Raw genomic sequence first — 13,277 nt, 5'->3', positions numbered from 1 at the left:
CCTCCTTCCTCTCATTTCTCTGCTAGAGTGACTCTGGGACCACATTTTCCAGTGGCATAGTCATCAGAGGAAGGAGAGCCTACCCAGTGTGAAGTGAATAAATGGATGAGGTTCCACTGCATTACTACTTCATGGCCCAGTTCCCTAATGCAGGCTACGGATCATGCAAGTTTACAGCATCATCTAACGGTAAGAAAACTAACTGTGTATTTAAAGCCCTTGGAATCAAAGACTGATTGTGATGTGCTCATCTTTGTATTCCCCAGCACATTTCACAGTGCCTGGCTCACCACCATGCTTGTTTCTCTCTCTCTCTCTTTTCTTTTCTTTTTTTTTTTTTTTTTTGAGACGGAGTCTCACTCTGTCTCCCAGGCTGGAGTGTGGTGAGGCGATCTCGGCTCACCGCAACCTCTGCCTCAGGGGTTCCAGCAATTCTCCTGCCTCAGCCACCTGAGTAGCTGGGATTACAGGCGCACACACCATGCCTGGCTAATTTTTTGTATTTTTACTAGAGACAGAGTTTCACCATGTTGGCCAGGCTGGTCTCGAATTCCTGACCTCAAGCGATCCACCTGCCTAGGCCTCCCAGAGTGCTGGGATTACAGGTGTGAGCCACCACGCCCAGCCCAGCATCTTATTTTCTTAAATACTTAAAAGAAAGAGAAAAATCAGTGACAACAACAACAAAAAGCAGCGAGTGACTCCCACGTGCCAAGCCCTCTGGTGTTAAACAGGTAGAACATATTTACTCTATTTACTTATTTATTTATTTATTTTTAAGACAGAGTTTTGCTCTTGCCCAGGCTGCAGTGCAATGGCATGATCTTGGCTCACTGCAACCTCCGCCTCCTGGGTTCAAGCGATTCTCCTGCTTCACTCTCCTGACTAACTGGTATTACAGGTGCATGCCACCACACCCAGCTAGTTTTTGTATTTTTAGTAGAGATGGGGTTTCCCCATGTTGGTCAGGCTGGTCTCGAACTCCTGACCTCAGGTGATCTGCCTACCTCGGCCTCCCAAAGTGCTGGGATTACAGGCGTGAGCCAATGTGCCCAACCTACTTTAGAGGAAAAAATAGTAACTATGTACTCCAAAGTTGGGAAACTAGCTAATAAAGTTATTAAAACATCCTGCATTGTCCACCAGGAATTATTGGTTATTTTATTCACAAAAAATGTAACAATATATGGGGAAAATCATCTAGAAGAAACCTCATCAGTTCATATAAAATTCTTAAAAAAGGAAAAAGGTTTCAGTGGCACCAATCTGGCGAATCTAGAGCAGTGGCCAGTTTGTGATGAGCCACATCCAGAATGAAGTGGGGGAGCTCACAACTGGACATCTTAGCAAATACCAAATCCAGGTGTGTCAGTTGGGACAACTGGGGGAGGAGGTGTGGTGGGCTGTGCAGCCGGGGGAAACTTCACCAAAATGACTAGAGAAATGAGAAGAACAATTATAACTGACAGATAGGAACAGCCTGCTCAGATACGCTAAAAATGAGTCAGGCCTTCAGGATGATGACAACTTTGACAAGGATTTTGGAGGTAACAACAAATGGAAAGCTTTATGTATCCAGTTCAACACAACTGTTCACTAGAGCCCCCGAGGGTTTGATGCATTTAGCAAATGACTATTTTATATGCTTTTTAATTTTCAGATGCTTCCATAAATTCATAGTCTTAAAAGGAAGACATTTCTTCAGAGCTCTGTAAATCTTACAAAGTCTGAGTCCTAAGGGAGTTGGTGGAGGTGGGAATACTTTGTATTTGCTAAGCATGACAATAATGTGGCAAAGATTTTAAGACTGTGCTCCAGCTGCAAACAAACTTTGCCAATTTCTTCCTTAGGAAAAATGAAAATAATTTTTTTTTTTGAGATGGAGTCTTGTTCTGTCACCCAAGTTGGAGTACAGTGGCACCATCTTGGCTCACTGCAACCTCTGCCTCCCAGGTTCAAGCGATTCTCCTGCCTCAGCCTCCCAAGTAGCTGGGACTACAAGCATACTCCATCACACCTGGCTAATTTTTGTGTTTTTAGTAGAGATGGGGTTTTACCATGTTGCCCAGGCTGGTCTCGAACTCCTGACCTCAAGTGATCTGCCCTCCTTGGCCTCCCAAAATGCTGGGATTGCAGATGTGAGGCACAGTGCCAGCCTAGAAAAATGAAAATAATTCTTATGGTGATTACAGCTCATTCTTATCCAGCCGCCCACTCCCAACATCTCTTTTTTTAAATCTTGTAAACTCATTTGTTGTAATTAAGTCAATTAAATTTATTTCAAAAAGTTCTATAATTCAGACTTGCCTGTACTTACCTGTTTTCTATTTAGAAATAAGATTGATGAAGTATTGAAATTTTAGCTTTAGCTATAATTTGCTAAGTGGATACAGGAATTTTAAAAATGAATTTGCATTCTCCTAACATTTAAAGGGAATATTACCAGAATTGGGAAATTTCAGAGGGTAACTGGAAATGGAGATGAGAATAACGTGATTTATTGGGTAGGAGGAGAGATGGACACGCCAGGACACTTTTGAAGGTTTATGTACCATGTCTGGCCATACTCTAGAAATAATAGAGAATTTTATTAAAAAGAAAGTAACAGGCTGGGCGCGGTGGCTCACGCCTATAATCCCAGCACTTTGGGAGGCTGAGGCGGGCAGATCATGAGGTTAGGAGATGGAGACCATCCTGGCTAACACGGTGAAAATCCATCTCTACTAAAAAAAAGTACAAAAAATTAGCCGGGCGTGGTGGTGGGCGCCTGTAGTCCCAGCTACTCGGAAGGCTGAGGCAGGAGAATGGCATGAACTTGGGAGGCGGAGCTTGCAGTGAGCCGAGATTGTACCACGGCACTCCAGCCTGGGCGACAGAGCCAGACTCCATCTCAAAAAAAAAGTAACATTGCAGTCAACAATCAAGATAATTTTTCTTAGAAATCTAAATTTCTATTTATTTATTTATTTTTAGAAACAGCATCTTGCTCTGTTGCCCAGGATGGAGTGCAGTGGTGCGATCACAGCACACAATGGCCTTGAACTCCTCTGCTCAAGTGATTCTCCTCCCACCTCAGCCTCCCTAGTAGCTGGAACTACATGTGCAAGGCCAGAAATCTAAACTTTTTACTTCATTTTTAGTTAAGGGTTTTAGTCCTCTTTTCTTACTCCTTAATAAATTACTTGGACATACTTACATGAACAGAGAATAAATAATTATTTTTCTTCTCTTCATGATGATTAGGAAATAAATTGTTCACTGGGCACGGTGGCTCACGCCTGTAATCGCAGCACTTTGGGAGGCTGAGGCAGGCGGATCACCTGAGGTCAGGAGTTCGAGACCGTCTCGGCCAACATGGAGAAACCCCGTCTCTACAAAAATACAAAAGTTAGCCAGGCATGGTGGTGGGCGCCTGGAGCAGCTACCTGGGAGGCTGAGGCAGGAGAATCTCTTGAACTCGGGAGGTGGAGGTTGCAATGAGGCAAGATCGGGCCATTGCACTCCAGCCTGGGTGACAGAGCAAAACTCCGTCTCAAAAAAAAAAGAAAGAAAGAAAAATAAATTATTCTTCCTTAATTAGCTTGATTTAATTATTCCATAATGAATACATATATATGAAAATATCACATTGTACCTCATAAATATATGCAATTATTAATTATCCATTAAAAATAAAATACATTTTTTAAAAGAATTAAAATAAAATAAATGGCTCCTCAGAGCAGAGAGATGTGAACTGAGCCTCAGGAAAACCGCAGGCTACTTCTGGGTCTGCCGTGAAGCAGCTGTGTGACCACAGACTAGTGCCTTGACCTCTAAGACCCTCAGTTTTCTTCACCTGTAAAATGAAGGCTTGGCTTTAGACAGTATATTCAGGTTCTTTCCAGCTTTAACATTTTAGGATTCTAGATGAGGAGAAAGACTCTTATTCAGAGACTCATTTCCTCTTCAATAGGACAGGATGAGAACTCAGAGGGTGTGGCCACTAACCTGTCTTTCCTGAGGCTCTCCTTGTCTTGTCTGGGCATTGGCTGGCCTCCTTACATGTCACCATGAGGCATTCTTCCCGGCCACAAATGTTTTGTTTAGACTTTCCCATACTATCTACCCAGAGTCTTTCAATTTGCTTCAAGCTTAACTGTGGTCAGTTCGGAGTTGAAATTCAAGTGCACAACGTGACAATGACGTCTGTGCCTTTGTTTCTGGAATAAATAGGTAAACTCTGAGGCAGAGAGGAAAGAGGGAGTGGTTCTTGCACTAGAGTGGAACTAACAGCCCATCTACCTCATAAGGCATCGATGAATTGAAAAAACAAAACTCTTTGCAGACCCCATTTCTTTCTTTTCTTTTCTCTTTTCTTTTCTTTCTTTTTTTGAGACAGAATCTCACTCCGTCACCCAGGCTGGAGTGCAATGGCACGATACTGGCTCACTGCAACCTCTGCTTCCCAGGTTCAGGTGATTCTCTTGCCTCAGCCTCCCAAGTAGACGGGATTACAGGCGTGAGCCACAATGCCTGGCTAATTTTTGTGTTTTTAGTAGAGACAGGGATTCACCATGTTGGTCAGGCTGGTCTCGAACTCCTGACCTCAGGTGATTCGCCCACCTCGGCCCCCCAAAGTGCTGGGATTACAAGCGTGCATGAGCCACCACACCAGGCCCTCAGATCCCATTTCTCAAGTGAAATTCTGTGGGAGACCATTGAGATTCACTGAGGCGCAACACACCCGCCAGATGAACTTCTGGTAAATGATTATGATGGAGCCGGAGGAATCAAGCTTTGAGAAGGTCGTTTCATCATAAAGGCTGTGATTTCCTCACTTTGTTTCATTGACAAATGTTCTTTCTCCTCAGAACTGAACCCCTACAATGTGAGAAGACTCTCACAATTGCCTTTCTCAAGAACACCACCTTGGCCACTTCACCTTTCCCTGTAGAGCGCCACCTGTCTTTCCCTGGATGGATGCAGGATGCTGCCTCCACAGGGCCACAGAAGCCATTGTTCCAAGAAGCACCGGCTTCTTGGGCTTTTAGTTTAATCAGTCTCCATGTTAGGACCTAGAGTTCTGTCTCCTCCTTATTTTCCCATCAATCCCCACAGCAGAATGCATTCCTCTTCCAAGTATCTCCAACAGTTGACTGCTCATCTTCCCCTCAGATGTCAGTGAGAGTCTATCAAATGGCCCAATCTTGAAATCTTTCTGATGAAGACAAATGAGAAATCAACTTATGAAACAGCTCCTAGTTACATTTAAGTCTCTCCATTTCCTTTAGTTTCTCTTTGCTCCAAGGCTTGAATATAAAATGGAGACAGGGTTTCAGCGACAGATGGCAGAGGATAATCTTTCATTTTGTCATAAAGTTAACCCTTGGAGGGGCCTGAAAAGACCTTTCTCTTGGACAATCAGTGGCTTCATATTTCCTTGCTTTTAACTGGGTGGAAAAAGCCCTTTTCTGATTTTCAGAGAGCATGCCTTTCCTCTAGGCTAACCTACATCGCAAGACACTCAGACGAGGCTGGCCTCTCCATTCTGATTTATTTATGCTGTTGTAGGTGCCTTGCACATTTTAATTAATGATGATTTGACTGTGCTTGAGCCCTGGCGATAAATACAAAAACACGGCTATTAAAGATAATCCAATAAACAAACCCAAGAAAAGCTGTCTTCCAGTATTATTTGTTGCCATTTTTAAAGGGGACAGATGACTAAATGAAATACAATACTGAAATTAATTTTTAAGGTTGGTAAACAGTAACTATAACCGTGACTAAAAAATGCCCATTAAATCTTATACTGGCTAAGAAATCACAATTCTATGTGATGAAGCATTTGTTTTATTCCTTGAACAAGTTCAGCCAAAGGGGGTTATGATTTAATGAGTGGAGAATTCTTGTATTAGGTGTTGTAGCAAAGCCGAGAGACTGTCACTAAGACCAAATAGCTTCCAATCTTAATCAATAGATGACAAAGAAGCCAAATGACAAGTTTTCTTTAAGGCAAAATCCTGAGCATTTTTGATCATTTAAGTGAAAGGAGAATCTAGATGGTTCCAAGTATGTAAGGAGACAGAACGTTCACTCAGAGTGAAGGAAATGTTAAATAAAGAAAAAACTTAAGCTGGGCGTGATGTCTGTGCTGTCACAACACATGAAGGTCAAAGTCCTCATGTTTGTATTTGGGGGCACAGCACATCGAGGCGGATGGGTCTTTATATGGCTTTGCATAATGGTAAGGATGGAGAATGTATACAGCATAGCAACGCAGGGAGACCTGGATTGCATTAGAATCCTGAACAGAGACAAGCCATTTCTGCTCATGTTAGCAGTCTCTCCCGAGCTGCTCTCCTACACCCAAATGCTGACTCCAGAGATATTAAGGAGCAAGAATAATCCCTTTGTAAGGAATGAGGGGGTGGAGAATTGAGAGAAGACTGATGTTGTAATCTGGTTCTCTCACATCACACACCATTTCTTTGATGGAGTAATTGCTTTTTCTGTTTCAAAAAAACCAGACCCATATCCCAGGTCTGGGGAATATTGGAATCATTGTTTAAGAGGACAGACAATTGGGGTAGCAAAGAATAACAGGAAAGGATCAGGGGGAAAATAGAGGGGCTTTAAAACCTAAACATGGGATTTTCTCCTGTAGAATGCCTGAAGGCTTTCTAGCATGCTCTCTTTTTCTGCGTAGTGACCCAAGACTGGGGACACCCAAACCTCCCACATAAGTTTTCAATATGTAGTTCCCTTTAAAGAAGGGAATTTTTCCTTGGAAAAGGATTTTTTGTTTTTTGTTTTTTTTTTGTTTTTGGCCTCTAGCAAAATGCAAGAGCCACAATGAAGGACAACACCTTCACATGTAAAAACCTTTAACACTCATCCGTACATCGCTCAGATCCTATAACTGAGTTTTCAGAAAAACTGTTTGGGATCTATGGTATCATGAATTAATTTTGTTATGAGGGAAGCTATCTCTTGTGTGCCCCTGTAAAGACCGGACTACCATGTCCCACATTTTTCCTCCCAAAGTCGAAAAAATCTCCAAATCTCTGATTTACACATTTTAGGACCCATCAAAGTGGTAACTATCTGTGTTCAGATTTCACAATCTTTAGGGGCTGGTGACAGAGATGAAGCAAGCAGCAGTGCAGATAAACATGGGAGTGGAATGTGACACACACCCAGCTCCCAAAAAATAATTAGGGAAAGATGATTCTTGCACGATAGAAAGGCTGACCCTTAAATTACTCAGGTGAAGTGTTTAACATGATGTCTGTTCCACAGTAATGCTCAATAAATCTTTACTAACAAAAAGGAGTTTTCAGAAGAAGAGTCACAGGGCAAAGATCAGAACAGGTGAGCAAGGCTAAATAGCAGGAGAAAAGAATTTTGAGAAGGTGTCCATTCTCTATCATCTCAGATATAATATGGAATCAATTAAGGACTGAGAAGGGGCCTCATGGAGATCAGGCAAGGAGTTCATCGCTGACTTTGACGATAACAATAGTTAGTAGGGTGGCTGAAGATGGAATCAGATGCCAGTAGGGTAAGGGAAAGAATGAAGGTATGAAGGGAAACTTTTCAGGGAAGACAGAGTGACAGGACAGACCAAGATAAAGTTCTTCAGGATGGGACAGAATTAAGCAGACTAAGGAAAAGGAGGTACTATAGTAACTATGTTAAAGCCCAGTGATACTCTTTGTTGCTTGCAAGGGCTAAGGCATATAGTTCTACCATAAGCTCAAGAGTGCAGAGTCAAAATCTAGATTCTGGATTCAAGGCTTCACGATGAATTCACTCCACTAGCTTCGGCAGTTATTTAATGCTCCCTGGGTCTCAATCCATCAACAAATAATACCAAATATGAAGAGTATATAATACTATATTCCATAAGCATTACTATACAAAAATCCATATGTATGTAATCCGTATCAAGCAGACAGAAAATGCTTTGAAAGTAATGGTGATAGAAAACAGTGATAAGAAGCATGAAGTGTTATCAGCAAAATGGCTGTTGCAATGACTGCTACATATGCTATTTTCTACTAATGATATTATACATTCTGGTTTTTCAAATTTCAGATGCTGGGGCTATGGGACCTGGTTAATACAAGAGTAGGGGAAAATTAGTATCCTTACCAGTGTGTCATCTTTGAAGCAAAGGAGTGATTTCAGAAATGAAGAGGTCACAGTAGAAGCGACAGAAAAATAATGCCTCAATAATCAGTGAAATTATCTTGAGATAATGAATGCTTCTAGGAGGCAGCAGGAGTGGGGGATGAGAGGAATTAAGCGATGAAAATGGCCCTACCTAAATTTCCGCATAATGGGGTTATGAAATAACCTGTATCTGTTGGGTTAGAATAGAATAAAATAATCTTGATTTTGGTAATGTAAAATTTCTTTTTTCTGAAAACATTTTTTATTTTTGTAATTATTTTTCAAGGAAAGTTTGTGTAAGCTTTGTGCATTCTTCTTTTTATTCTTGCCGACTTACTTTTGGTCTCCATAGAGGTACTCAAAAGTTAATGAAGTGACAAATTTTTTTTTCTTTTTTTTTTCCTGAGATGGAGTTTCACTCTTGTCACCCAGGCTGGAGTGCAATGGTGTGATCTCAGCTCACTGCAACATCCACCTCTAGAATTCAAGTGATTCTCCTGCCTCAGCCCCCCTAGTAGCTGGGATTACGAGCATGCGCCACCACGCCCAGCTAATTTTTTGTATTTTTAGTAGAGATGAGGTTTCAGAAGGTCTTAAAACTCCTGACCTCAAGTGATCTGCCTGCCTCGGCCTCCCAAAGTGCTGAGATTACAGGCGTTGAGCCACCGCGCCCAGCCGAAGTGGCAAAATTATATTTAGTAAAAGGGAAAGGAGTAAGGGTGGTGATGAGAGAAAAGGCAGTGAGTGAAAACCTTCATTCGAGACTTTCATACACAATTTAACAGCTAACACTTTGATAATATTGAGGGCTTACGTGTGCAAGTGTTCTACATAAATATTACCTATGAAGTAGATAATATTTTTATTCCCCACTTTGAAGATGAGAAAACTGAGACTCAAGGTTATTTGCTCAGTCACAGAGCTAGTAAGTGATAATGCCAGGATATTCAAACCTAGACCCAAGTGCACTCATGCTCTTAACCACTGTGCTATCTTGCTTCCCTGAAGACTCTAACAACATTTGGTCCTCAGAACCTATTCCTATGAAAGGATTTCAATGGCTCTTGAGCACTTTGCTCTCCATGACTTTTCCAGGAACCATGCTGATATTTCCATTGTTGACATCATCCCAGTGCTGCCTGCAGTTGTGTTTCCTCTTATTTATTTTCCTTATTGGAAACTAGAAGCTACAGTTATTAAATGCATTCAAATAGAGCTGCTCAGGGAAACAGACTTTCATGAAGGCCATACTCTTTAAAGGCTAACATAAAGCTTCCAATCTCCCCCACCTTAGGAATCAGAGAAGGATGAAGGGCAGGAGACCCAGAGAGAGATTCTGTTGTCCTGACCTGAGCAGTAGACTATTCTATGCTTGTTCACCAAGAATGAGTAGCTGGGAGAGCAGAAATCCAGTTTAGGAAATATCATTCCCCAAAGAAGGAAGTCATTAACCAACATTTCTTCCTCTCTGTTAAGGTATGTGAAATGTAAGGAGAATAATTAAGAACCTAACAGGTAACAGTGATTAAGAGAAGAGGACTGGCCATCAATGATAGACTGGATTAAGCAAATGTGGCACATATACACCATGGAATACTATGCAGCCATAAAAAAGGATGAGTTCATGTCCTTTGTAGGGACATGGATGAAGCTGGAAACCATCATTCTGAGCAAACTATCTCAAGGACAGAAAACCAAACACCACATGTTCTCATTCATAGGTGGGAATTGAACAATGAGAACACTTGGACACAGGAAGGGGAACATCACACACTGGGGCCTGTCATGGGGTGGGGAGAGGGGGGACGGATGGCATTAGGAGGAATACCTAATGTAAATGACGAGTTGATGGGTGCAGCACACCAACATGGCACACGTATACATATGTAACAAACCTGCACGTTGTGCACGTGTACCCTGGAACTTAAAGTATAATAAAAAAAAAAATATATATATATATATATATAATTTTTTTAAAAAAGAGAAGAGAACTGGAATCAGATTGCTTGGGTTTAATTCTGGTTTCGTGACTTACTAGCCAAGTGAATCTTTGTGCAAATTACTTCAACTTCTCCAGATGTGAGTTTCTTCATCTGTATAAGGAATAATAATAATGCCTATTTTATAAGATTGCTGTGAAAGTTTAATGTAATTATCTATTTAAAGCTGAATATAACAAGTGCTAAATAAATAGATATTTGTTAACACAACTTGGGAAAGCAGGTGGTGAGGGTTGTATTAGCTTCCTATGGCTTCTGTAACAAATGTCCACAAACTGAGTGGCTTAAAACAGTAGAAATTTATTCTTCACAATCTGGGGCCCAGAAGTCTGAAATATATGTGTTGGCAGGAATTCACTCCCTCTGCATTCCAGGTGCCTATATCCCTCCAATCTCTGCCTCCATTTTCACATGGCGTTCTCTGTGTGTCTTCTCTTCTGTCTCTTTAAGGACACTTATCATTGGGTGTAGTCTAGGATGATCTCATCTTAAGATCCTTAACTTACTTACATCTGCAAAGACCCTTTTTCCAAATAAGGTCACATTCACAAGGTCCAGGTTTTATTTATTTATTTATTTATTTATTTATCTGTCTATTATCTGAGTGGAGTCTGACTCTGTTGCCCAGGCTGGAGTGCAGTGGCATGATCTCGGCTCACCACAATCTCCACCTCCCAGGTTCAAGTGATTCTCCTGCCTCAGCCTCCCGAGTAGCTGGGACTACAGGTGCATGCCACCATGCCCAGCTAATTTTTGTATTTTTAGCAGAGACGGGGTTTCACTACGTTGGCCAGGCTGGTCTCGAACTCCTGACTTCGTGATCCACCTGCCTTGGCCTCTGAAAGTGCTGGGATTACAGGTGTGAGCCACTACGCCTGTCCAGGTTCAGGTTTTAGAACAAGGACCTATCTTTTGGGAGGCTGTCATTCAAACCACTATAGGTATTCAGCAACCTTTTCACTTCTCTTTTAACTACTTTCATTCCACTTTTGGCCGGGTACAATCTTTATGCTGTTTCCTAAATGCTGATGGTTCTTCCTTGACTTAGGACACTTTGCTAACTCTGTTAGGCTCGGTGCCATAGAGGATATAAAAATAAAACATCCTGGCTGGGCAGGGTGGCTCATGCCTGTAATCCTAGCACTTTGGGAGGCCAAGGCGGGAGGATCATGAGTTCAGGAGTTCGAGACCAGCCTGGACAACGTAGTGAAACTCCATCTCTACTAAAAATATAAAAATTAGCTGGGCGCGGTGGTGTGTGCCTGTAGTCCCAGCTACTCAGGAGGCTGAGGCAGGAGAATCACTTGAACTCGTGAGGCGGAGGTTACAGTAAGCAGAGATCATGCCACTGTACTCCAGCCTGGGCAACAGAGCAAGACTCCATCTCAAAAATAAATAAATACATAAACAAATAAAATTTAAAAAAAATCACAGAGGGTAATACAAATCTGCCATGATCAAGGCCATCAGAGAAGTATAGATGAAGGCACTTAGAGGATGAGAGTTTACTTTGAAAATAAGCTAATAATTGAACTAGGTGATGGGTACATATGGGCATGTAGGTTGGGGTGTGTAGGGCTCCTTCTACGTAAGTGGAAGGAATAATGAGAGCAAATGTAAAGAAGTAGGATAGCATGGAGTATGTATTGAAAACAGCAAATTGATTTTGCTTTGGAACAGGGATCAATAAACTGGCCCATCCAGCCTACCATCTGTTTTTATATGTGCCCTGAACTAAGAATAATTTTCATATTTTTAAATGGTTGAGAAAAAACAAGATAATTAAAAATTTATAACTTGAAAATTATATTAAATTCAAATATTAGGATTCATAACTAAGCACAGCCACACTGTTTTGTTTACATATTGTCCATGGCTGCTTTCACACTACAATGGCAGAGTTGAGCAGTTGCAACAGAGACCACATGACTGAAGAGCCTAAAATATTTTCTGTCTGGTTTTTTTTTTTTTTTTTTTTTTTCAGATGGAGTTTCCCTCTTGTTGCCCAGTCTGAAGTGCAATGGTGCAGTCTCAGCTCACTGCAACCTCTGCCTCCCAGGTTCAAGCGATTCTCCTGCCTCAGTTTCCCTAGTAGCTGGGATTACAGGCAGATGCTACAATGCCCAGCCAATTTTTGTATTTTTAGTAGAGACAGGGTTTCACCATATTGGTCAAGGCTGGTTTTGAACTCCTGACCTCAGGTCATCTGCCCGACTCAGCCTCCAAAAGTGTTGGGATTACAGGCGTGAGCCACCATGCCCAGCCTCTATCTGGTTCTTTATAGAAAAAGTATGCGGCCAGGTGTGGTGGCTCACACCTGTAATCCCAGAACTTTGCGAGGCCAAGGCAGGCGGATCGCTTGAGCTCACAAGTTTGAGACCAGCCTAGGCAACATAGTGAAACCTTGTCTCTACCAAGAATACAAAAAAATTAGCTGGGTGTGGTGGTGTGCACCTGTGGTCCCAGCTACTCGGGTGGCTAAGGCGGGAGGATCGCTTGAGTCCCAGAGGTGGAGGTTGCAGTGAGCTGAGATCATGCCACTGCACTGCAGCCTGGGTAACAGAGTGAGACTCTGTCTCCAAAGAAAAAGAAAAGAAAAAGTTTGCCAACTCCTGCTTCAGAAGAACCCTCAGGGGCATAAAGGAAATAGCAGAAGAAGATATGCTGGTCCAGTATAGCCATTTGGCCTTTGGTAACAGCCTACGTTCTTGAGTTTGCTCAGCCTTTTTCTACCCACCTAAATTTACCCATCCCAAATATTATCCTCTCAAGACCTTAATTGGTTATTTGCTAAGTAACCTGAGAGCTAATTTTGCAATCTTTTTAAAGCTGTGGTTGAATCATAACAGTTTAATGTATAACTTATTACTCCTCCTAGGTAACATATTTGGAATTTAGGAGAACCCAAACCAAAAAATTGCTTCCCCCTGGCAGAACAGTGGGAAAGATATTTCCAAAAGTGAGCCTTCCTTCAACTTTCATGTCACACCTTATAGGCAGCCAATTCTACCTATCAACAGCAAACTTGGTTGTTAGTTTTGTTGTTACCCTTTCAATTGGTTAAGTTACTAGTATGCCATTTGCTGCTAAGTTTACCCTTAGGGGAGAAAAATAACG

The 13,277-nt window shown here is 41.8% G+C and overlaps 1 long non-coding RNA gene across 1 annotated transcript in view; it reads right to left on the bottom strand.

Annotated features, from left to right (window-relative positions):
* LOC130540490 (uncharacterized) overlaps nucleotides 1–13,277 on the bottom strand; it is a 37,771-nt gene that overhangs the window by 4,271 nt on the left and 20,223 nt on the right. Inside the window, exons 3-4 of the long non-coding RNA XR_008954460.1 lie at nucleotides 10,196–10,253; nucleotides 3,426–3,531 (exon numbers count right to left, since the gene is read on the bottom strand). This is a non-coding gene — a long non-coding RNA (uncharacterized LOC130540490). The remainder of the gene's footprint in view (nucleotides 1–3,425; nucleotides 3,532–10,195; nucleotides 10,254–13,277) is intronic.

This window comes from Pan paniscus, chromosome 11 (assembly GCF_029289425.2).
Source record: "Pan paniscus chromosome 11, NHGRI_mPanPan1-v2.0_pri, whole genome shotgun sequence".
In the NCBI taxonomy this organism is placed as follows: Eukaryota; Metazoa; Chordata; class Mammalia; order Primates; family Hominidae; genus Pan; species Pan paniscus.
Note: the sequence above shows the minus strand (reverse complement) of the source record. Positions and strands in the feature narration are given on the sequence as shown.